This window comes from Cibotium barometz, chromosome 55 (assembly GCF_041138505.1).
Source record: "Cibotium barometz isolate CiBa-2024 chromosome 55, ASM4113850v1, whole genome shotgun sequence".
NCBI lineage: Eukaryota > Viridiplantae > Streptophyta > Polypodiopsida > Cyatheales > Cibotiaceae > Cibotium > Cibotium barometz.
Genome location: NC_141100.1, coordinates 20,350,536 through 20,375,844, shown reverse-complemented (window position 1 = coordinate 20,375,844; position 25,309 = coordinate 20,350,536).

The window sequence follows — 25,309 nt, the reverse complement described above, 5'->3', positions numbered from 1 at the left end:
TAAAATATTCATCTCTTATGCATACCTCTATGCATGAATTTCAATTATGCTAAAGTAACTCTTTTATAATAAAATATTCATCTCTTATGCATACCTCTATGCATTATGCTAAAAGTAACTCTTTTATAATAAAATATTCATCTTTTATGTATACCTCTATGCATAAAATTCAATTATGTTAAAAGTAACACTTTTATAATAATATATTTATCTTTTATGCATAATATAAAAATTTAATTTTCCCATGATTACTATGAAATTCTTTCAATTAATCTAGAATGATAATTCCTAGAATATGGTAGGAAATCCTCTTTTCATGCTTTGAAATGAAATTATTTTATGTGTAAATTTTTATAAAATTTTACCATAGCTCCGCTACTATAACTAATAAATCTCAATTATTTTAAAAGATAGGTTATCTTTAAGGGAATGATTAGAATGATCCCTAATTGGATCATTAACCCTTAAATGGATTAAATCAAAATTATCATAAACTAAAAGCATAGATAAAAAAACTATTAATTTATTCTCAAGCATAGATTAATCTTGGATTAAGAAAAAGCTTTATGAAAAGCTTCATTTGGATTGAGAATGGGTCATGAGTATGACCATTTCTTAAGTGAGAGAGAGAAAAAACCATTAGAATTAAACATAAATAAAAATTCATGTAATTCTTTACTATCATTAATTAATTAACTTCAATAGCATTTCAAAAACCATACTAATTAAGCTTCTCAAGCTTGAGAGGGGTTGAGAAGAGAGAAACATTGAGAAATTATAGAAAAGATCAAAATTCACCATACTTACCTTACAATTTGCTTGATTCTTTGTTCACGGTAGAGGCCCCCAACCAATCAATTGGTTTAGTATGTTGATGGAGCCACCAATGGGGATTGAAGAAAGAGAGAAGTGTCAAAAACTAGTGAATTATTAAAGAATTCACAGTTCTTGGCTTAGGTGGAGTAGAGTAACAAAGCATAAGACACTATATTTTTTTCAACAAGTGAAGGCTTCTATTTATAGGAAAAATTGAGCTCCTAACCAAACAAACTGATTCTAGAATTTTCCAAGTCAGTTTGGTCACTTTTTGACCATTTTTAGGTCAGTTAAGCTAACTTTTTGGAACTAGACTTGAATGAGGAGAGAGGAGAGATGAAATATCTCAATTTTTATGAGTTTAAAACTCATTCAAGCATGTGAAATATGCACCTCCTTTAAAGAACTTCCCTTCCTTACATATGTGTCAAAATGGAATCATTATACCCAAAATATCTCATATTTTTAATATTGCTCATAGTTTTTTACTAATAAACCTTGTACATTTTCAACTCTTCATCTTATGTGAAATATGCACCTCCTTTAAAGAACTCCCCTTCCTTACATATGTGTCAAAATGGAATCATTATACCCAAAATATCTCATATTTTTAATATTGCTCATAGTTTTTTACTAATAAACGTTGTACATTTTCAACTCTTCATCTTATGTGAGCATTTACTCATTTTTGGATACCCAAAATATCTCATATTTTTAATATTGCTCATAGTTTTTTACTAATAAACCTTGTACATTTTCAACTCTTCATCTTATGTGAGCATTTACTCATTTTTGGGTATCTTCTTTTACAATTTGGATTTATCTCCTCCCTACACATGGATTGATGCTATTGGCCCATAGGAACCTTAATTGGACCATAATCCAAAAATTTATGAAAATCTAGACCCTTAGGCTAAGGTCCTTTATACCCATTTCCAATAAATTCTAATTGCACATTGGAAAGTTCTTTTTGAATTTCTGTTTCAGGGAAACTTATTTTAATAAGATGAGATAATTTTCTATCCAAAAATATTAAAAATCTGAATATTATCTCTCTAGAATATTTTCTCTCTCTAGGTTAAAATAGTTAGAAACAAGGTCTTTATATTTCTGAAGAGGGATTGATTACAGGGGAAGATACTAGACATCAAAAAGGGGGTTGGGGGAGGAATCTTACATTCTACCCCACTTAAAAAACACGAGATGTCCTCATCTCGCAACTTGGGATAATTTCGCAAGATGCACGAATAAAGATTAACCAAGAAAAGTCTCAAGGAGAGCAAGATTCAAAATAAGAACAAGATTTAAACTTTATTCATTCTCGAAACTTATACAGTAAAGATAGAAGAACTCTTTACACTTCCATAAGCCCGTCCATCATGTGATCACAAAAGCAGCACTCACAAGCTGCGCATGTATAAGGTAACTCATCTATGGGAATAATTCTGTTGGTTATTGCCGCACCTATCTCAGTGGTATGAGGTGATCTAACAAAAGGACCTCTGAGAGGTAAGCCAAAAACGGGGTAAAGGCATATCTTCTCATGAGGAAGAAAACACGCCAGTAAGAAGACCCGCTCAGAAAACCCAAGATGTCTTGATCTCATGACGCAGTAGTATCGGGGATCCAAACCCAAAGCTTCAATAACCATGGCCAAGCGGACATTGTTACGAAAGTGCTGCTGACCCCAGGGTGTTACCCTAGTTATGTTTTGATAGGTTCGCCATTTGGTCTGAGCTACAGAAGTTCCTAGGTGAGGAAAAAGTGAGCGCTCATACTGTTCTATAAAATCTTTCTTCACAGACTCTCTTGCGTCTTGAAGGTGAGAAATCATCATGGATAAAACTAATTCTTGTTGCCAAGCCATGAAGGAGATTAAGAAAGAAGGAGATCGATGGGAGTAAGATTACTGTGAGCGACAAGTAAAAGTTACGACTTATATAAAGGAAGGAGCTAGCGTGACTTAGAAGCCAACGGTAACTTGCCACTGAAGTTTTATCGTCTTTCCATGATTTGGGTTTGGCACATTTTTCTATAGAAGGCATTAAGAACTTTGAGATGAGGAGATAAAAGAAGTTCGTAGGCTAAGTTACCTACTTTCTTTGTTCCACAATATCTGGGGGATAACTTCTTATACTTCCCAAGAGATAAAGAACTTCTTTTGGGCCGTACTCGAATGAAGACTAAAACCTTGATATCCAAAATATCGATTCTCACTTCAGAACTCATCATTCATAATCCTTAAAACAGGTGGGATTCTTGAGAAGTATTCTGGGAAAAGATTCTTCCTTTTTTAAACAGAATCTTTCTTTTATTTTAGAGAGGAAATAATTATAAGATCAGAAAGGGAGATTCTTATTCCTGTATACCTCGAAGGCTGGGAGAGAATTCTTACATTCTACCCCACTAAAGAAGTGCGAGATGTCCTCATCTCGCAAAGTAGAGGACAACTCTTTTTCTTAAGATCCAATTTATTCTGGGGTTCCTTATATTCTGGTCAACCCAACAGAATACGGGGATAATTATCCTTTAAATAAAACTCATCATTAAATAACAATTCATTCAAATCATATCATTCATATCTTTAACATGATAATGGTCCATTAGACCGAAAAATTTCCTTCTGAACATTCCTTACGGGAATTTCAGTTAAGCAAGTTCTCAATTTGTCATCCCTTAACTTGATCTATGGGTCAAGTGTTAACAGTAGCAATCTGACAGCACAATCCACTAATCTCATAGTGATTTGCTGAAATCATTATCATCATTCCAGTTATGAATATTATCACTGGGACTCGTCCCATTCATCCTCATTGTGGTTTCGCTCAGCTTATTACATTTTAACTAAATTTTAGAAATCATCATTTTTCAATCAGAATCCAAATCAATTTCATCAGTTCCCAAACAGAATTAAAAATCATATCAACCACATTCGAGTTCATCATCTGGATAGCATCAACCCTTATAATTTCAAGTCTTAGATTTACTCGTATATACTGTCAGTAAAGAGCTGCAGTATACTCTCGGTATATACGGGTAGTCACGGCCCTTGGAATTATAAGGTAAATACCATCATGTCTAGGCCTCAAGCAAGTCAGGGATTCTATAATTGCGGTACTTCCATCTGAAGACCCAATTACCAAATTACAAATTTCAGTTTGAATATCAAATTGTATGAATTATATCACACAATTACAACCTTTTTGTATTTCTTGATAAATTTTTGACATATTTGTCTTCTCATTTGATCTTTATGGCTCTGATACCAACTGTGGGATCCCTGTTCCCACCGAGCAACGATTCAGGATACTGGCAGCGGAAGTAGCACTTCTCGCACGGGACAGGGATCCCACATTCGGGGACTCACCCACGGATATCCGAATAAGAGACTAATCCGTCGGTTGTTCCAAAACCGAACCCGGAAAAACTTCCTTTACCGAAAAGCACGGGTGATTCCACCAGGAAAACTTTTACTCTAACGTAGTCAAACCCTTACTGATCAAACAGATCCGACTGCATCTATAAAGATACTTGGTGAGATCAAGGAAGAAACTTGCACTTGGATCATTGGGATCAACGCTTTTTTCCCCATCAAGAGGCACAGCCGTTGATTCCTATCCATAGAACAATTACTATCCGAGATTTGCTTTATCTATCGTAGTAACAGAATTTGAGTCTTGATTTACGGATCCATCAGTCTAGCCTAACCCCATCCAGTCCCATGGGTTAGCCAACCGCCCAACCACTGTAGTGATGGGATCCAATTAAGAATTTGGTTAGGTTTTGTCCCGGGTACCAAGGAAAAGAGTTCCAAGGCCCCCTAGCCAGAAGTTCATGCAAAAGAAAACTAGTCACACCACTTACACACCCAATATGAAATTGCCTTTTCACAGATTCAACTAGTTTTAAAACAATCCTTTAATAAAACCATAGTATCACTGATCACCATCTTCCAAATTATCCGGTTGATTCAATTTCCCATCATTCCTTCATCAGAGTATCTATGGCATCATTGGCAACTAGAACGCTCACCACCTGTCCACTCAGGGGCCGTTTCAATAGTTCCTAGCCCATAATACTCGGCAATATAATCACTTATCAAGATGGACTCTCGTTGAAGATCAGCAAGATCAACCAACAGATCCATATAAAAGAGCCATAGACTCATCCGTTGTTGAGGACCAGCAAGGTCAGTCAACCAGATCCATGCCCGGTTTCAGAAAACAACTCTTACTCCTTGTTCCAATATCTTCCTCGACGCACACGTGGGTATCCTGGGTGACCCAGAGCCCGAGCACCGTATGGTCAGCACCCTCTAGGATCCTTTGCAGGTGACCTAGCCCTTCACTCATAGGCCGCTTCCTTGGCCCCTCATCCACCGTGGGTCAAGATTTTCTGAAAATTTTGGATTGAGGTTCATATGGACCAATAAGATTAATCCGTGTAGGGAGCACCGAGGCTGGTCAAGACCTCGGCCGACCTTGCTAGGCGAGACGTCCTCCATTGACTCTCCGTCAGCAGTTGCAACTTTATCAGTTAGGTCTCCACGACCTTAATCACAAGATGGTCAAAATGCTTTCCCAGCATTCTTGACATAAAACAGTCATTTACAAACAGTATTTACAAACAGTCACAAAATACAGTTTCTATATTAACTCTCATTTTTCCACATTATCCCTCATCAATCCACATTGCTTATTCCACATTCCAGTTATATGTGTACTCATCCCATCACATCATTTTCCATCTCATCACTTCAGATTCCTTCACATCACATATCATATATTCACATCCATACATATATCCACATCCACATCCATACATCCACATCTACATCCATGCATCTATTTTCACATCCACATCTACATGCACATTCATGCATCCTCATCCATACATTCACATCTACATGCTCATTCACATCCATACATCCACATCTATATGCTTACATTCACATCTACATGCATACATCCACATCCCATCCATGCATCTACATCGACATCCTCATTTACATCCATACATCCACATTCACACTCACATCTACATGCATACATCCATACATACACATCCACATTTACATCCATATTCTCACCCTATCACAACCCATATACATCTTATCCCATCACATACACTTCTTACCTCATCCCATACACATCCTATCACTTCTTAACTCATCTTATCACATCCTAACTCATCTCTTATGCATACCTCTATGCATGAAATTCAATTATGCTAAAAGTAACTCTTTTATAATAAAATATTCATCTCTTATGCATACCTCTATGCATGAATTTCAATTATGCTAAAAGTAACTCTTTTATAATAAAATATTCATCTCTTATGCATACCTCTATGCATGAATTTCAATTATGCTAAAGTAACTCTTTTATAATAAAATATTCATCTCTTATGCATACCTCTATGCATTATGCTAAAAGTAACTCTTTTATAATAAAATATTCATCTTTTATGCATACCTCTATGCATAAAATTCAATTATGTTAAAAGTAACACTTTTATAATAATATATTTATCTTTTATGCATAATATAAAAATTTAATTTTTCCATGATTACTATGAAATTCTTTCAATTAATCTACGATGATAATTCCTAGAATATGGTAGGAAATCCTCTTTTCATGCTTTGAAATGAAATTATTTTATGTGTAAATTTTTATAAAATTTTGCCATAGCTCCGCTACTATAACTAATAAATCTCAATTATTTTAAAAGATAAGTTATCTTTAAGGGAATGATTAGAATGATCCCTAATTGGATCATTAACCCTTAATGGATTAAATCAAAATTATCATAAACTAAAAGCATAGATAAAAAACTATTAATTTATTCTCAAGCATAGATTAATCTTGGATTAAGAAAAAGCTTTATGAAAAGCTTCATTTGGATTGAGAATGGGTCATGAGTATGACCATTTCTTAAGTGAGAGAGAGAAAAAACCATTAGAATTAAACATAAATAAAAATTCATGTAATTCTTTACTATCATTAATTAATTAACTTCAATAGCATTTCAAAAACCATACTAATTAAGCTTCTCAAGCTTGAGAGGGGTTGAGAAGAGAGAAACATTGAGAAATTATAGAAAAGATCAAAATTCACCATACTTACCTTACAATTTGCTTGATTCTTTGTTCATGGTAGAGGCCCCCAACTAATCAATTGGTTTAGTATGTTGATGGAGCCACCAATGGGGATTGAAGAAAGAGAGAAGTGTCAAAAACTAGTGAATTATTAAAGAATTCACAGTTCTTGGCTTGGGTGGAGTAGAGTAACAAAGCATAAGACACTATATTTTTTTCAACAAGTGAAGGCTTCTATTTATAGGAAAAATTGAGCTCCTAACCAAACAAACTGATTCTAGAATTTTCCAAGTCAATTTGGTCACTTTTTGACCATTTTTAGGTCAGTTAAGCTAACTTTTTGGAACTAGACTTGAATGAGGAGAGAGGAGAGATGAAATATCTCAATTTTTATGAGTTTAAAACTCATTCAAGCATGTGAAATATGCACCTCCTTTAAAGAACTCCCCTTCCTTACATATGTGTCAAAATGGAATCATTATACCCAAAATATCTCATATTTTTAATATTGCTCATAGTTTTTTACTAATAAACCTTGTACATTTTCAACTCTTCATCTTATGTGAAATATGCACCTCCTTTAAAGAACTCCCCTTCCTTACATATGTGTCAAAATGGAATCATTATACCCAAAATATCTCATATTTTTAATATTGCTCATAGTTTTTTACAAATAAACGTTGTACATTTTCAACTCTTCATCTTATGTGAGCATTTACTCATTTTTGGATACCCAAAATATCTCATATTTTTAATATTGCTCATAGTTTTTTACTAATAAACCTTGTACATTTTCAACTCTTCATCTTATGTGAGCATTTACTCATTTTTGGGTATCTTCTTTTACAATTTGGATTTATCTCCTCCCTACACATGGATTGATGCTATTGGCCCATAGGAACCTTAATTGGACCATAATCCAAAAATTTCTGAAAATCTAGACCCTTAGGCTAAGGTCCTTTATACCCATTTCCGATAAATTCTAATTGCACATTGGAAAGTTCTTTTTGAATTTCTGTTTCAGGGGAACTTATTTTAATAAGATGAGATAATTTTCTATCCAAAAATATTAAAAATCTGAATATTATCTCTCTAGAATATTTTCTCTCTCTAGGTTAAAACAGTTAGAAACAAGGTCTTTATATTTCTGAAGAGGGATTGATTACAGGGGAAGATACTAGACATCAAAAAGGGGGTTGGGGGAGGAATCTTACATTCTACCCCACTTAAAAAACGCGAGATGTCCTCATCTCGCAACTTGGGATAATTTCGCAAGATGCACGAATAAAGATTAACCACCAAGAAAAGTCTCAAGGAGAGCAAGATTCAAAATAAGAACAAGATTTAAACTTTATTCATTCTCGAAACTTATACAGTAAAGATAGAAGAACTCTTTACACTTCCATAAGCCCGTCCATCATGTGATCACAAAAGCAGCACTCACAAGCTGCGCATGTATAAGGTAACTCATCTATGGGAATAATTCTGTTGGTTATTGCCGCACCTATCTCAGTGGTATGAGGTGATCTAACAAAAGGACCTCTGAGAGGTAAGCCAAAAACGGGGTAAAGGCATATCTTCTCATGAGGAAGAAAACACGCCAGTAAGAAGACCCGCTCAGAAAACCCAAGATGTCTTGATCTCATGACGCAGTAGTATCGGGGACCCAAACCCAAAGCTTCAATAACCATGGCCAAGCGGACATTGTTACGAAAGTGCTGCTGACCCCAGGGTGTTACCCTAGTTATGTTTTGATAGGTTCGCCATTTGGTCTGAGCTACAAAAGTTCCTAGGTGAGGAAAAAGTGAGCGCTCATACTGTTCTATAAAATCTTTCTTCACAGACTCTCTTGCGTCTTGAAGGTGAGAAATCATCATGGATAAAACTAATTCTTGGTGCCAAGCCATGAAGGAGATTAAGAAAGAAGGAGATCGATGGGAGTAAGATTACTGTGAGCGACAAGTAAAAGTTACGACTTATATAAAGGAAGAAGCTAGCGTGACTTAGAAGCCAACGGTAACTTGCCACTGAAGTTTTATCGTCTTTCCATGATTTGGGTTTGGCACATTTTTCTATAGAAGGCATTAAGAGCTTTGAGATGAGTAGATAAAAGAAGTTCGTAGGCTAAGTTACCTACTTTCTTTGGTCCACAATATCTGGGGGATAACTTCTTTTACTTCCCAAGAGATAAAGAACTTCTTTTGGGCCATACTCGAATGAAGACTAAAACCTTGATATCCAAAATATCGATTCTCACTTCAGAACTCATCATTCATAATCCTTAAAACAGGTGGGATTCTTGAGAAGTATTCTGGGGAAAGGTTCTTCCTTTTTTAAACAGAATCTTTCTTTTATTTTAGAGAGGAAATAATTATAAGATCAGAAAGGGAGATTCTTATTCCTGTATACCTCGAAGGCTGGGGGAGAATTCTTACATTCTATCCCACTTAAGAAGTGCGAGATGTCCTCATCTCGCAAAGTAGAGGACAACTCTTTTTCTTAAGATCCAATTTATTCTGGGGTTCCTTATATTCTGGTCAACCCAACAGAATACGGGGATAATTATCCTTTAAATAGAACTCATCATTAAATAACAATTCATTCAAATCATATCATTCGTATCTTTAACAGGATAATGGTCCATTAGACCGAAAAACTCCCTTCTGAACATTCCTCCACGGGAATTTCAGTTAAGCAAGTTCTCAATTTGTCATCCCTTAACTTGATCTACGGGTCAAGTGTTAACAGTAGCAATCTGACAGCACAATCCACTAATCTCATAGTGATTTGCTGAAATGATTATCATCATTCCAGTTATGAATATTATCACTGGGACTCGTCCCATTCATCCTCATTGTGGTTTCGCTCAGCTTATTACATTTTAACTAAATTTTAGAAATCATCATTTTTCAATCAGAATCCAAATCAATTTCATCAGTTCCCAAACAAAATTACAAATCATATCAACCACATTCGAGTTCATCATCTGGATAGCATTAACGCTTATAATTTCAAGTCTTAGATTTACTCGTATATACTGTCAGTAAAGAGCTGCAGTATACTCTCGGTATATACGGGTAGTCATGGCCCTTGGAATTATAAGGTAAATACCATCATGTCTAGGCCTCAAGCAAGTCAGGGATTCTATAATTGCGGTACTTCCATCTGAAGACCCAATTACCAAATTACGAATTTCAGTTTGAATATCAAATTGTATGAATTATATCACACAATTACAACCTTTTTGTGTTTCTTGATAAATTTTTGACATATTTGTCTTCTCATTTGATCTTTATGGCTCTGATACCAACTGTGGGATCCGTGTTCCCACCGAGCAATGATTCAGGATACTGGCAGCAGAAGTAGCACTTCTCGCGCGGGACAGGGGTCCCACATTCGGGGCCTCACCCACGGATATCCGGATAAGAGACTAATCCGTGGGTTGTTCCAAAACCGAACCCGGAAAAACTTCCTTTACCGGAAAGCACGGGTGATTCCACCAGGAAAACTTTTACTCTAACGTAGTCAAACCCTTACTGATCAAACAGATCTGACTGCATCTATAAAGATACTTGGTCAGATCAAGGAAGAAACTTGCACTTGGATCATTGGGATCAACGCTTTTTTCCCCATCAAGAGGCACAGCCGTTGATTCCTATCCATAGAACAATTACTATCTGAGATTTGTTTTATCTATCGTAGTAACAGAATTTGAGTCTCGATTTACGGATCCATCAGTCCAGCCTAACCCCATCCAGTCCCATGGGTTAGCCAACCGCCCAACCACTGTAGTGATGGGATCCAAATAAGAACTTGGTTAGGTTTTGTCCCGGGTACCAAGGAAAAGAGTTCCAAACCATAGTATCACTGATCACCATCTTCCAAATTATCCGGTTGATTCAATTTTCCATCATTCCTTTATCAGAGTATCTATGGCATCAATGGCAACTAGAACGCTCACCACCTGTCCACTCAGGGGCCGTTTCAATAGTTCCTAGCCCATAATACTCGGCAATATAATCACTTATCAAGATGGACTCTCGTTGAAGATCAGCAAGATCAACCAACAGATCCATATAAAAGAGCCATGGACTCATCCGTTGAGGACCAGCAAGGTCAGTCAACCAGATCCATGCCCGGTTTCAGAAAACAACTCTTACTCCTTGTTCCAATATCTTCCTCGACGCATGCGTGGGTATCCTGGGCGACCCAGAGCCCGAGCACCGTATGGTCAGCACCCTCTAGGATCCTTCGTAGGTGACCTAGCGCTTCACTCATAGGCCGCTTCCTTGGCCCCTCATCCACCGTACCGGAAGCTCACCATTTTAATCGCACCGAGGCTGGTGAAGACCTTGGCCGACCTTGCTACGCGAGACGTCCTCCATTGACTCTCCGTCTCAGCAGTTGCAACTTTATCAGTTAGGTCTCCACGACCTTAATCACAAGATGGTCAAAATGCTTTCCCAGCATTCTTGACATAAAACAGTCATTTACAAACAGTCACAAAATACAGTTTCTATATTAACTCTCATTTTTCTACATTATCCCTCATCAATCCACATTGCTTATTCCACATTCCAGTTATATGTGTACTCATCCCATCACATCATTTTCCATCTCATCACTTCAAATTCCTTCACATCACATATCATATATTCACATCCATACATATATCCACATCCACATCCATACATCCACATCTACATCCATGCATCTATTTTCACATCCACATCTACATGCACATTCATGCATCCTCATCCATACATCCACATCTACATGCTCATTCACATCCATACATCCACATCTATATGCTTATATTCACATCTACATGCATACATCCACATCCCATCCATGCATCTACATCGACATCCTCATTTACATCCATACATCCACATTCACACTTACATCTACATGCATACATCCATACATACACATCCACATTTACATCCATATTCTCACCCTATCACAACCCATATACATCTTATCCCATCACATACACTTCTTACCTCATCCCATACGCATCCTATCACTTCTTAACTATCTTTCTATGCATAAAATCAATTTTAATGAGAATAACACTTTTGAAATAAAAATAAATCCTTTATGCATCTTTCAATGCATAAAATTAAATTTAATAAAAATAACACTTTTATAATTAAAAAATTTCCATTATTCATCTTGTTATGCATAGAAATAAAATTCAATGAAAACAACACTTTTATAATAAAAATTTTCATTATGCATCTTTCTATTCATAGAAATTAATTTTAATAATTAATATCAGTGATATTCATGCATATTCATAGGTGAATATGTGCATGGAGTAAATTAGAATATTTCTTTTAGAATGCACAAACGGTGGGAATTACTCTTTTGGAATAACATAAAAATAAACTTTCTTTTCCACAAAATTCTAGAAAATTTTTCTATAACCTCCTTTGTATGGCTGACCATTTCTCATTTTTATCATTCTATTTTCAACTTAAATTAACCCCAATCAGATGTAAAGGACTCTAATCTACACAATTTTTAATTTCCAAGAGAGTAAACAATAAGAAAAGTTTAATTAATCTTTTTGTTAATCATTCTAGGATAAAGAAGGGCTGAATTGTAAAGAAGAGAAGGGGGTGGCCTTTTTATCAAGGCATAGCATTAGAATTTACTTCAATCAACTATAAAACAAGAAAATCAAGAAAACCATATATTGAAAATTAAAAAGTAAGAAAAATGTAGCTTACATGGAGTTATAAGCTTTCCTTTGGCTTGAGGGATTGAGGGTTCTACTCTTGTTTGAAGCAAGAGTGGCCACCAATTACTTTGGAGAGGATTAAGCCAAAAACAATTGAATTATCAAGAAAATTCAATGTAAATGGCTTTGGGTAGGAGTAGAGTAACAGTGATTCACATCTATCTGATTCACATCACATCTCATCACACCTATTCACCTCACATCTCATCACCTCTATTCACATCACATCCATCCATCCATTCATTCACATCCATCTAGTTCACATCACATCTCATCACATCTATTCACCTCACATCTCATCACCTCTATTCACATCACATCCATCCATCCATTCATTCACATCCATCTGATTCACATCACATCTCATCACACCTATTCACCTCACATTTCCTCACCTCTATTCGCATCACATCCATCCATCCATTTATTCACATCTATCTAATTCACATCACATCTCATCACATCTATTCACCTCACATCTCATAACCTCTATTCACATCACATCTCATAACCTCTATTCACATCACATCCATTCACCGGCAATATTTTCACTTATAAAAATCAAAATGAAATCTCCGTTGAAGATTAGCAAGATCAACCAACAGATCCATATAAAAGAGCTATGGACTCATCCGTTGAGGACCAGCAAGGTCAATCAACCAGATCCATGCCCGAATTCAGAAAACAACTCTTACTCCTTGTTCCAATATCTTCCACGACGACGCACGTGTGGGTATCTTCGGTGACCCAGATCCCGAGCAACGTATGGTTAGCACCCTCTAGGATCCTTCGCAGGTCACCTAGAACTTCACTCATAGGTCACTTCCTTAGTCCCTCATCCACCGTAACAGAAGCTCACCATTTAAATCAAACGGAGGCTGGTCAAGACCTTGACCGACCTTGCTACGCGAGACGTCCTCCATTGACTCTCCGCCAGCTGTTGCAACTTTATCAGATTAGGTCTCCACGACCTCATTCACAAGACGGTTAAAATGCTTCCCCCCATCATTCTTGACATAAAACGGTCATTTAAAATCAGGTTATAAATACAGTTTCTATAGCGAACTCTTGTCTTTCCACATTGTTCCACATCAATCCACCTGATTTAAATCACATCCATTTCATATGTATTCGCATTCTCATCCAATCACATCATTGTCATTGTCATCCAATCACATCATTGTCATCTCATCACATCTTTCCTCATTTATCCTCATCAGATCTCATCCACTCGCATGAAAAGATGCAGGGGGGAAGAGAGCTTGAGCTCTTGCAAGCACACACACACACTCACAAAACCCTAATAGAGAACACACAAGGTGAGAGGCTGAAAATCTTCTTCTTCTCTACTCAACACTCAACATACCATATACAAGAATAAGAGTACACACAATATGAAAGGTACTCAACCAAATACATACACGGGTTCTCTATAGTGTGAACCCGACTAAATGAGCTGGCGCTATAACTATGCCAGTCTCTAGAGTGGCTGTCACACAGCCTGTCATCCCACTGGCCGCATATTACCCAAGATCTCACCAACCATGCCAGTGGTGTAAGTGTGGGGCCTATCCCCCAGGCGGGTCATCAGTGTCCACCGCCTCACTAGAGCTCGATATCTCAACACTCCCCCTCGAGCTCAACTCCATCTCATGTACACCAAGCGAAGCCCTGAATCTGCGGAGCTTCTCTGTACCCAATGCTTTGGTGAAGATGTCAGCTACCTGATCCTCTGTGCTGACATAAACAAGGTCAAGGTCTCCTGCCAAGACCTTCTCTCTGACGAAGTGGTAGTGGACCTCTATGTGCTTCGTACGAGCATGAAAGACTGGGTTCCTGGCCAACTGTATACTGCTAATGTTGTCACAGAAAATGACAACTTGTCTATCCACTGATAGACCCAAATCTCCAAGTAGCTTTCTCAACCAAGCTACCTCACATGCTGCCATAGCAGCTCCTCTGTACTCAGCCTCTGTACTCGATAGAGCAACCGTAGGCTGCTTCTTGCTGCTCCAAGTCACAGCAGCACTCCCCAAAGAAAACATGAATCCACTGGTAGATCTTCTATCTGAGATACTACCAGCCCAATCAGCATCTGTGTACCCATGCACACATATCTCTGTCCCAGTCTCATAGAATAGTCCACAATGTAAAGTAGACTTCACATACCTCAGTATGCGTCTCACAGCATCCAAATGCGGTTTCCGTGGAACCTGCATAAACTGACTCACCAACCCAACAGCATAGCTCAAATCTGGTCTGGTGATCGTCATGTAGATCAAACTTCCTACTATGCGTCTGTACATAGTAGGATCCTCCAAGATCTCTCCTGAATCTGCACTCAACTTGCCATTCTGATCCAATGGCACAGAAATAGGCTTACAGCCTGTCATACCATACTTGGACAACATGTCCAAGCCATACTGTCTCTGCAGTAATCCAATACCATGTGGTGACCTAATCACCTCAATGCCCAAGAAATATCTGAGCTCCCCCAGATCCTTCATCTCGAACTTCTGTCTAAGCAAGATCTTTACATCAAAGATCTCTGCATCATGGTCCCCCGTAATGATCAAGTCATCTACATAGATGACAACAAGCACAACTCCTCTATCACCATGTCTCACATATAATGAGAAATCTGCATTGGCTACATGAAAGCCAATAGTGACAAGATATTCAGAAATCTTGTCAGACCATGCTCTTGGTGCTTGCTTTAAGCCATACAAGGCTTTCTTCAACCTGCAAACATGCTCGGGGTGACCCACATCCTCATAACCAGGTGGCTGCAACATATACACCTCTTCTTGCAAATCCCCATGCAAGAATGCATTCTTTACATCCATCTGATGTAAAGACCATTTCTTTGACGCAGCCACTGCTATCACAACTCTCACCGTTGCCATCTTGGCAACTGGGCTGAAAGTTTCCTCATAATCAATCCCATATGTCTGCGCATATCCTTTGGCTACCAATCTAGCCTTGTACCTGTTTATGCTTCCATCACTGTTATGTTTAACTTTGTACACCCACTTGCATCCAATGGCTTTCTTGCCTTCAGGCAATTGCACTAAATCCCAAGTTTCATTTCCATATAGTGCATCCATCTCCTCGTCCATAGCTTTCTCCCAACACACATTTCCAACAGCCTCATCAATGCATGTGGGCTCAACAACCTGCACAACCTTTGCCATATATGCATAGTGATGTGCCACATAACCATCATATGTAAATCTCTGCACAGGGTTCTTCACTCTCCCTGATCTTCGCAGCTTTTCATTCATGGCCTCCATAGCCTTCTTTACACCAGGTGTTCTCATAGCTGGGATCCCAAGCTCCTCATCAAGACTCATATCTGAGCCACTAGACTCTCCATCAACATGAGAATGCCTTGCAGAAATGTCAGGCATACCAAGGGGCTCAACCACTTTCTCTTTTCCTTTACGTGATGTACTAATCACATTTGCAGGGCTGGTATTATGACGCAGCCTGCCACTCCATGGTCTATCAACAGACCCACTAGATGAGGACTCTCCTGGTCCACTCAAAGACTGTGATTGCTGACCTGCATTCTGTGCAACCACACTTCCACTCACATCAGCCCCAACAGCTTCTTTTTCAGCAGCATACCAGCTGCTCATCTCATCAAAGACAACATCCCTGCTTACCCTCAACTCACGTGTAGTAGGGTTATAACACCTGTATCCCTTTTGCTCAAGGGAATATCCAATAAACACACATTTTTCAGCTTTCGGATCCAGCTTAGTTCTCAGCTCATCTGGCACATGCACATATGCAATGCATCCAAAGACTTTCAGATGAGACAAATCTGGTTTTCTGCCAGTAAACCTCTCCTCTGGAGTTACATCATGTATGGCTGCAGTTGGGGTCCTGTTCATGATGTATACTGCTGTAGAAACAGCCTCAGCCCAATAGCAATGCGGCATATTCTTCTCTTCCATCAATGCTCGCGCAATCTCAGCAATGTGCCTGTTTTTCCGCTCAGCAACTCCATTTTGCTGCGGAGTGTATCTGCATGTGAACTGTCTCCGAATACCATTCTTCTTCAAAAATTCAGAGAACTCATTGGAGAAGTATTCTCCCCCTCCATCTGACCTTAGGCACTTAACATATTTCCCTGTTTGCTTTTCAACCAAAACTCTGAAATTTTGAAAGTGAGTGAACACCTCACTCTTCTCCTTCATGAAATATACCCACACTTTTCTTGTGTGGTCATCAATGAAAGTGACATAGTACCTGCAGCCTCCCATAGACACGGTCTTCGTAGGACCCCATACATCTGAATGCACAACATCTAGTGCATTTCTGCTCACATATCTGTTGCGTGGAAACACATGCTTTGTTTGCTTCCCAAATTGGCATGCTTCACATATTTTCTGCATACCTTCCACTTTAAATTTTGGCAGCCCTGTCACGATTCCTTTTGTCTGCATAGACTTCAATCTCTGAACATTTACATGTCCAATTCTTTTATGCCATATGTCTGTGTCTGCAACAACTCCTGAACCATTTGCAAACATCGCAGCACTCATTTCAGGCATGTCTACATTCAACGTAAACATTCTGCCCACTCTGTTGCCTTTTGCAACCAACCTGCACTTGTCTTTGAAATCTTCAACATAACACCCATCAGGGTTAAACCGAACCTGCAACCCCTGCTCAATCATCTGGCCAACTGAAACCAGATTCTTTGTTATGTTCGGTACATGAAGTACATCTGCAAGGTACTTCACTTTGCCATCCTGCATAGATAATGGCACATCTCCAACGTGGGCAATTGGATGAGCAGTGTCATCCCCTGTTTCCACAAAACCTGGTCTTTCTGGGTTCTTCATCTCCTTGAACCACTCCCCATGACTCGTCATGTGGTTCGAAGCGCCTGAATCCACATACCATACATTATCTTTTTGTGCTGCATCAGCATTTTCAGACATGGCATTCACAACATGCTGCATAACAAACAACCTTTCATTGTCCTCATTATTTCTGCTTGAGGATGCATAGTTGTTTTGCTGCACTTTCCCATTTTGCATGTCAGCCTGCTTCTTATAACATTCTGACTGCACATGTCCTGGCTTACCACAATAGTAGCATTCACGTGCATCATTATATTGCCTTTGCCAATTTCCACGGCCTCTTTGACTCCCCCTGCCTCTGAATTTGCCTCTTCCACCTGCGTGTTGTTGTTGTTGTTGATTCTGGGACTGTTGTTGTTGCTGCTGCTGCTGGCCATAATTCTGATTACCTGTTCGGCCACCTCCTTGACCGCGTCCACGGCCTCCTCTACCTCGTCCTCTTCCTGAACTCGTGTAGAAAGCCTGTTGCTCTGAACTGTTTTTACTTTGTGAAGACTGTTGGTCTTCACCCAAGTTCTTCTCTTCTATAATCAGCATAGACACCAAATCTGTAAAGTTGGGAATGTTTTCCCGAGTCTGAATAGACGTCTTAAACGCCTTGTATTGTGGCCCGAGACCACGTAGACAGACTTCCACCTTGTCATCATCATCTACTGACACACCAATAGATGCAAGGGATTCGACAATGCCCTTTATCTTCAACGCATAGTCATTCACAGACATGCTCTTTTTCTCCACAGTATGAAGTTCATTCTTCAACTGTATCTTACGTGCCTTGGTGTTGGTTTCATAAAGCTTTACCAAGGTGTCCCACGCCTCCTTGGGGGACTTGGCATCCTGAATGTGCCCAATCATGGTGTCCTGTATACTAATGGAAAGCCAATACATAACCTTCCTGGCTCCTTGGTTCCAGTCTTTAAACTCTTTCACATCTGCAGCAGTCGGATTTATATCCGGTATCTCTGGTGCCTCTTCATGTTCACCTTCTATGTAGTCCCAATAGCCTTTTCCCATCAGGAAATTCGTCAACCTGAACCTCCAAGCATGGAAGTTATTCTTGTCCAGCTTCTCAGCCACAATCTGTGTTATGCCATCATTAGACATCTTGCCAAACACACAATTTTACCAGAAACTGCACTCTGGTTTTTCTGCACAACTGCTGTATTTTCTGCACAGCGGTACTGTAGTACTCTCAAATGTCACCAACAGTGACTTCAATGTGCATACATACACCCAATGGCAACTATAGACCTCTTTGCAGCACCCACAGTGTCTGCACAGTCAATCTGTCTTCCTGCAGTACTTGAAACAGAGTTCTGCAGAGAATCGATGACTTACCCGCAGTGCTCGAAATCGCCTGCTTTCTGAAAAACGGAGGTCCAGATGCGCCCGAAACGCGTTTTTGGCCCGAAAATTTTAGTCCGTAGGACTGTATAGTTGCCCTGTAGCTTCACTCCCGCGAAGAAAGCTCCTCAATCGGAGATCGTTTGCCGGTGCCTCCCGTAGAGCTCCCGACAAGGGTGTAGTCACCAACACAATAGGGAAGAGTAGTTGCAGCTCTTACCCTCGTACCGCTTCCTGTGGTTCTCTTGCTTGCAGCTCAGCCCTTAGCACGAACCAGGCTCTGATACCATGAAAAGATGCAGGGGGGAAGAGAGCTTGAGCTCTTGCAAGCACACACACACACTCACAAAACCCTAATAGAGAACACACAAGGTGAGAGGCTGAAAATCTTCTTCTTCTCTACTCAACACTCAACACACCATATACAAGAATAAGAGTACACACAATATGAAAGGTACTCAACCAAATACATACACGGGTTCTCTATAGTGTGAACCCGACTAAATGAGCTGGCGCTATAACTATGCCAGTCTCTAGAGTGGCTGTCACACAGCCTGTCATCCCACTGGCCGCATATTACCCAAGATCTCACCAACCATGCCAGTGGTGTAAGTGTGGGGCCTATCCCCCAGGCGGGTCATCAGTGTCCACCGCCTCACTAGAGCTCGATATCTCAACATCGCATCTACCCATCTCCACATTTCATCACATCACATTCATTCACATCTCATTCATTCATAACTACCCTGATCCACATCACATCACATCACATCTATTTCACCTCACATTTAATTCATTCACATCTATCCCGATTCACATGACATCACATCTCATTTATTCACATCCTGATTCACATCACATTCACTCATATCCATCACATTCATTCTCATCACCATCCCCTCACAAACATAACATCACATCGCATCTATCCACATCATATCTCATTCATACACATCTCATCTCATTCATCCACATCCATCCAATCGTTCACCTATACGACTACCCACATCTATTCATACATTCATATCTATCATTTCACATCCATATATATTCATGTCACATCACATCTCTTTTCATCACATCACATTCTATCACATACACATCCACATCACATTCTTTCACATACACATCCACATCCATTATTTCACATACATCCACATCCATTCTTTCACACCCATATCCACATTCATTCTTCACATACACATTCATTCTTCACATCCATATCCACATTCATTCTTCACATTTTTACATTCACGTCCATTATTTCACATACATCCACTCACATTCCATATCATTCATTTGTATCCTGATTCACATAACATCACATCTCATCCATTCATTCACATCTATCTGATTCACATCACATCTCATCACCTCTATTCACATCACATCCATCCATCCATTCATTCACATCCATCTGATTCACATCACATCTCATCACATCTATTCACCTCACATCTCATCACCTCTATTCACATCACATCTATCCATCCACTTATTCACATCTATCTAATTCACATCACATCTATTCACCTCACATCTCATCACCTCTATTCGCATCACATCCATCCATCCATCCATTCACATCTATCTAATTCACATCACATCTCATCACATCTATTCACCTCACATCTCATCACCTCTATTCACATCACATCCATCCATCCATTCATTCATATCCGTCTGATTCACATCACATCTCATCACACCTATTCACCTCACATCTAATCACCTCTATTCACATCACATCCATCCATCCATTCACATCCATCCATCCATTCATTCACATCCATCTGGTTCACATCACATCTCATCACATCTATTCACCTCACATCTCATCACCTCTATTCTTATCACATCCATCCATCCATTTATTCACATCCATCTGATTTACATCACATCTCATCACACCTATTCACCTCACATCTCATCACCTCTATTCACATCACATCCATCCATCCATTCATTCACATCCATCTGGTTCACATCAGATCCATCCATCCATTTATTCCTATCCATCTGGTTCACATCACATCTCATCACACCTGTTCACCTCACATCTCATCACCTCTATTCACATCACATCCATCCATCCATTCATTCACATCCATCTGATTCACATCACATCTGATCACACCTATTCACCTCACATCTCATCACCTCTATTCGCATCACATCCATCCATCACATCCATCCATCCATTCATTCACATCTATCTAATTCACATCACATCTCATCACATCTATTCACCTCACATCTCATCACCTCTATTCACATCACATCCATCCATCCATTCATTCACATCTATTTCATAGAATTTAAACATAGAATTTAAGAGAATTCTAATTTTGATATAAAGATTCTTTACGCATCTATTTTTGCATAAAAACCAACTTCAATGGGAATAACACTTTTATAAAAATCCTTTTATGTATCTATTTATGTATAAAAATCAACTTTAATGAGAATAACACTTTTGAAATAAAAATAAATCCTTTATGCATCTTTCTATGCATAAAATCAAATTTAATGAGAATAACACTTTTGAAATAAAAATAAATCATGTATGCATCTTTCTATGCATAAAATCAATTTCAATGAGAATAACACTTTTGAAATAAAAATAAATCATGTATGCATCTTTCTATGCATAAAATCAATTTTAATGAGAATAACACTCTTGAAATAAAAATAAATCCTTTATGCATCTTTCTATGCATAAAATCAAATTTAAGGAAAATAACACTTTTGAAATAAAAATAAATCCTTTATGCATCTTTCTATGCATGAAATCAATTTTAATGAGAATAACACTTTTGAAATAAAACAAGAAAATCAAGGCATAGCATTAGAATTTACTTCAATCAACTATAAAACAAGAAAATCAAGAAAACCATAGATTAAAAATTAAAAAGTAAGAAAAATTAGGGGGTGGCCTTTTCATCAAGGCATAGCATTAGAATTTACTTTAATCAACTACAATCAACTATAAAACAAGAAAATCAAGAAAACCATAGATTGAAAATTAAAAAGTAAGAAAAATCTAGCTTACATGGAGTTGTAAGCTTTCCTTTGGCTTGAGGGATTGAGGGTTCTACTCTTGTTTGAAGCAAGAGTGGCTACTTTGGAGAGGATTAAGCCAAAAATAATTGAATTATCAAGAAAATTCAATGTAAATGGCTTTGGGTAGGAGTAGAGTAACAGTGCATAAACACCATTAAGCTTTTACATTAAGCTTTTACATCTAATTGGGGTTAATTTAAGTTAAAAATAGAATGATAAAAATGAGAAATGGTCAGCCATACAAAGGAGGTTATGGTAAAATTTTCTAGAATTTTGTGGAAAAGAAAGTTTATTTTTATGTTATTCCAAAAGAGTAATTCCCACCGTTTGTGCATTCTAAAAGAAATATTCTAATTAACTCCATGTACATATTCACCTATGAATATGCATGAATATCACTGATATTAATTATTAAAATTAATTTCTATGCATAATGAAATTTTTTATTATAAAAGTATTGTTTTCATTGAATTTGATTTCTATGCATAGAAAGATGCATAATGGAAATTTTTTTTAATTATAAAAGTGTTCTTTTCATTAAATTTGATTTTATGCATAGAAAGATGCATAAAGGATTTATTTTTATTTCAAAAGTGTTATTCTCGTTGAAACTGATTTTATGCATAGAAAGATGCATAAAGGATTTATTTTTATTTCAAAAGTGTTATTCTCATTAAAATTGATTTTATGCATAGAAAGATGCATAAAGGATTTATTTTTATTTCAAAAGTGTTATTCTCATTAAAATTGATTTATGCATAGAAAGATGCATAAAGGATATATTTTTATTTCAAAAGTGTTATTTTTCTTAAATTTGATTTTATGCATAGAAAGATGCATAAAGGATTTATTTTTATTTCAAAAGTCTTATTCTCATTAAATTTGATTTTATGCATAGAAAGATGTATAAAGGATTTATTTTTATTTCGAAAGTGTTATTTTTATTAAATTTGATTTTATGAATAGAAAGATGCATAAAGGATTTATTTTTATTTCAAAAGTGTTATTCTCATTAAAATTGATTTTATGCATAGAAAGATGCATAAAGGATTTATTTTTATTTCAAAAGTGTTATTCTCCTTAAAGTTAATTTTTATACATAAATAGATACATAAAAGGATTTTTATAAAAGTGTTATTCCCACTGAAGTTGATTTTTATGCATAAATAGATGCGTAAATAATCTTTATATCAAAATTAGAATTCTCTTAAATTCTATGTTTAAATTCTATGAAATAGATGTGAATGAATGGATGGATGGATGTGATGTGAATAGAGGTGATGAGATGTGAATGAATGGATGGATGTGATGTGATGTGAATAGAGGTGATGAGATGTGAGGTGAATAGATGTGATGAGATGTGATGTGAATTAGATAGATGTGAATAAATGGATGGATGGATGTGATGTGAATAGAGGTGATGAGATGTGAGGTGAATAGGTGTGATGAGATGTGATGTGAATCAGATGGATGTGAATGAACGGATGGATGGATGTGATGCGAATAGAGGTGATGAGATGTGAGGTGAATAGGTGTGATGAGATGTGATGTGAATCAGATGGATGTGAATGAATGGATGGATGGATGTGATACGAATAGAGGTGATGAGATGGATGGATGTGATGCAAATAGAGGTGATGAGATGTGAGGTGATGAATGGATGGATGGATGTGATGCGAATAGAGGTGATGAGATGTGAGGTGATGAGATGGATGGATGGATGTGATGCGAATAGAGGTGATGAGATGTGAGGTGAATAGATGTGATAAGATGTGATGTAAACCAGATGGATGTGAATGAATGGATGGATGGATGTGATGTGAATAGAGGTGATGAGATGTGAGGTGAATAGGTGTGATGAGATGTGATGTGAATCAGATGGATGTGAATGAATGGATGGATGGATGTGATGTGAATAGAGGTGATGAGATGTGAGATGACTAGATGTGATGAGATGTGATGTGAACCAGATGGATGTGAATGAGTGGATAGATGGATGTGATGTGAATAGAGGTGATGAGATGTGATGTGAATTAGATAGATGTGTATGAATGGATGGATGGATGTGATGCGAATAGAGGTGATGAGATGTGAGGTGAATAGATGTGATGAGATGTGATGTGAATTAGATAAATGTGAATGAGTTGATGGATGAATGCGATGTGAATAGAGGTGATGAGATGTGAGGTGAATAGATGTGATGAGATGTACTTTGAATCAGATGGATGTGATGTGAATAGATGTGATGAGATGTGATGTGATCAGATAGATGTCAATGAATGGATGAGATGTGATGTCATGTGAATCAGGATGCAAATGAATGATATGGGATGTGAGTGGATGTATGTGAAAGAATGGATGTGAATGTGTATGTGAAGAATGGATGTGGATGTATGTGAAAGAATGGATGTGTATGTGTATGTGAAAGAATGTGATGTGGATGTGTATGTAAAAGAATGTGATGTGATGAAAAGAGATGTGATGTGACATGAATATATGTGGATGTGAAATGAATAGATATGAATGTATGAATAGATGTGGGTAGTCGTACAGGTGAACGATTGGATGGATGTGGATGAATGAGATGAGATGTGTATGAATGAGATATAATGTGGATAGATGTGATGTGATGTTATGTTTGTGATGGGATGGTGATGAGAATGAATGTGATGGATATGAGTGAATGTGATGTGAATCAGGATGTGAATAAATGAGATGTGATGTCATGTGAATCAGGATAGATGTGAATGAATGAGATGTGAGGTGAAATAGATGTGATGTGATGTAATGTGGATCGGGGTAGTTATGAATGGATGAGATGTGAATGAATGTGATGTGATGAGATGTGGAGATGGGTAGATGTGAGTGGATGAGATCTGATGAGGATAAATGAGGAAAGATGTGATGAGATGAAAATGATGTGATTGGATGAGAATGGGAATACATATGAAATGGATGTGATTTAAATCAAGTGGATTGATGTGGAAAAATGTGGAAAGACGAGAGTTCTCTATAGAATTTCTATTCATGACCTGTTTTTAAATGACTGTTTTATGTCAAGAATGGTGGGGAAACATTTTGACCGTCTTGTGAATGAGGTCGCGGCGGTGACCTAATCTGATAAAGTTGCAACAGCTGATGGAGAGTCAATGGAGGACATCTCGAGTAGCAAGGTCGGCCGAGGTCTTGACCAGCCTCGGTTCGATTTAAATGGTGAGCTTCCGGTACGGTGGATGAGGGACCAAGGAAGCGGCCTATGAGTGAAGCACTAGGTGACCTGCGAAAGATCCTAGAGGGTGTTGACCATACGGTGCTTGGGCTCTGGGTCGCCGAAGATACCCACACGTGCGTCATGCACAAATG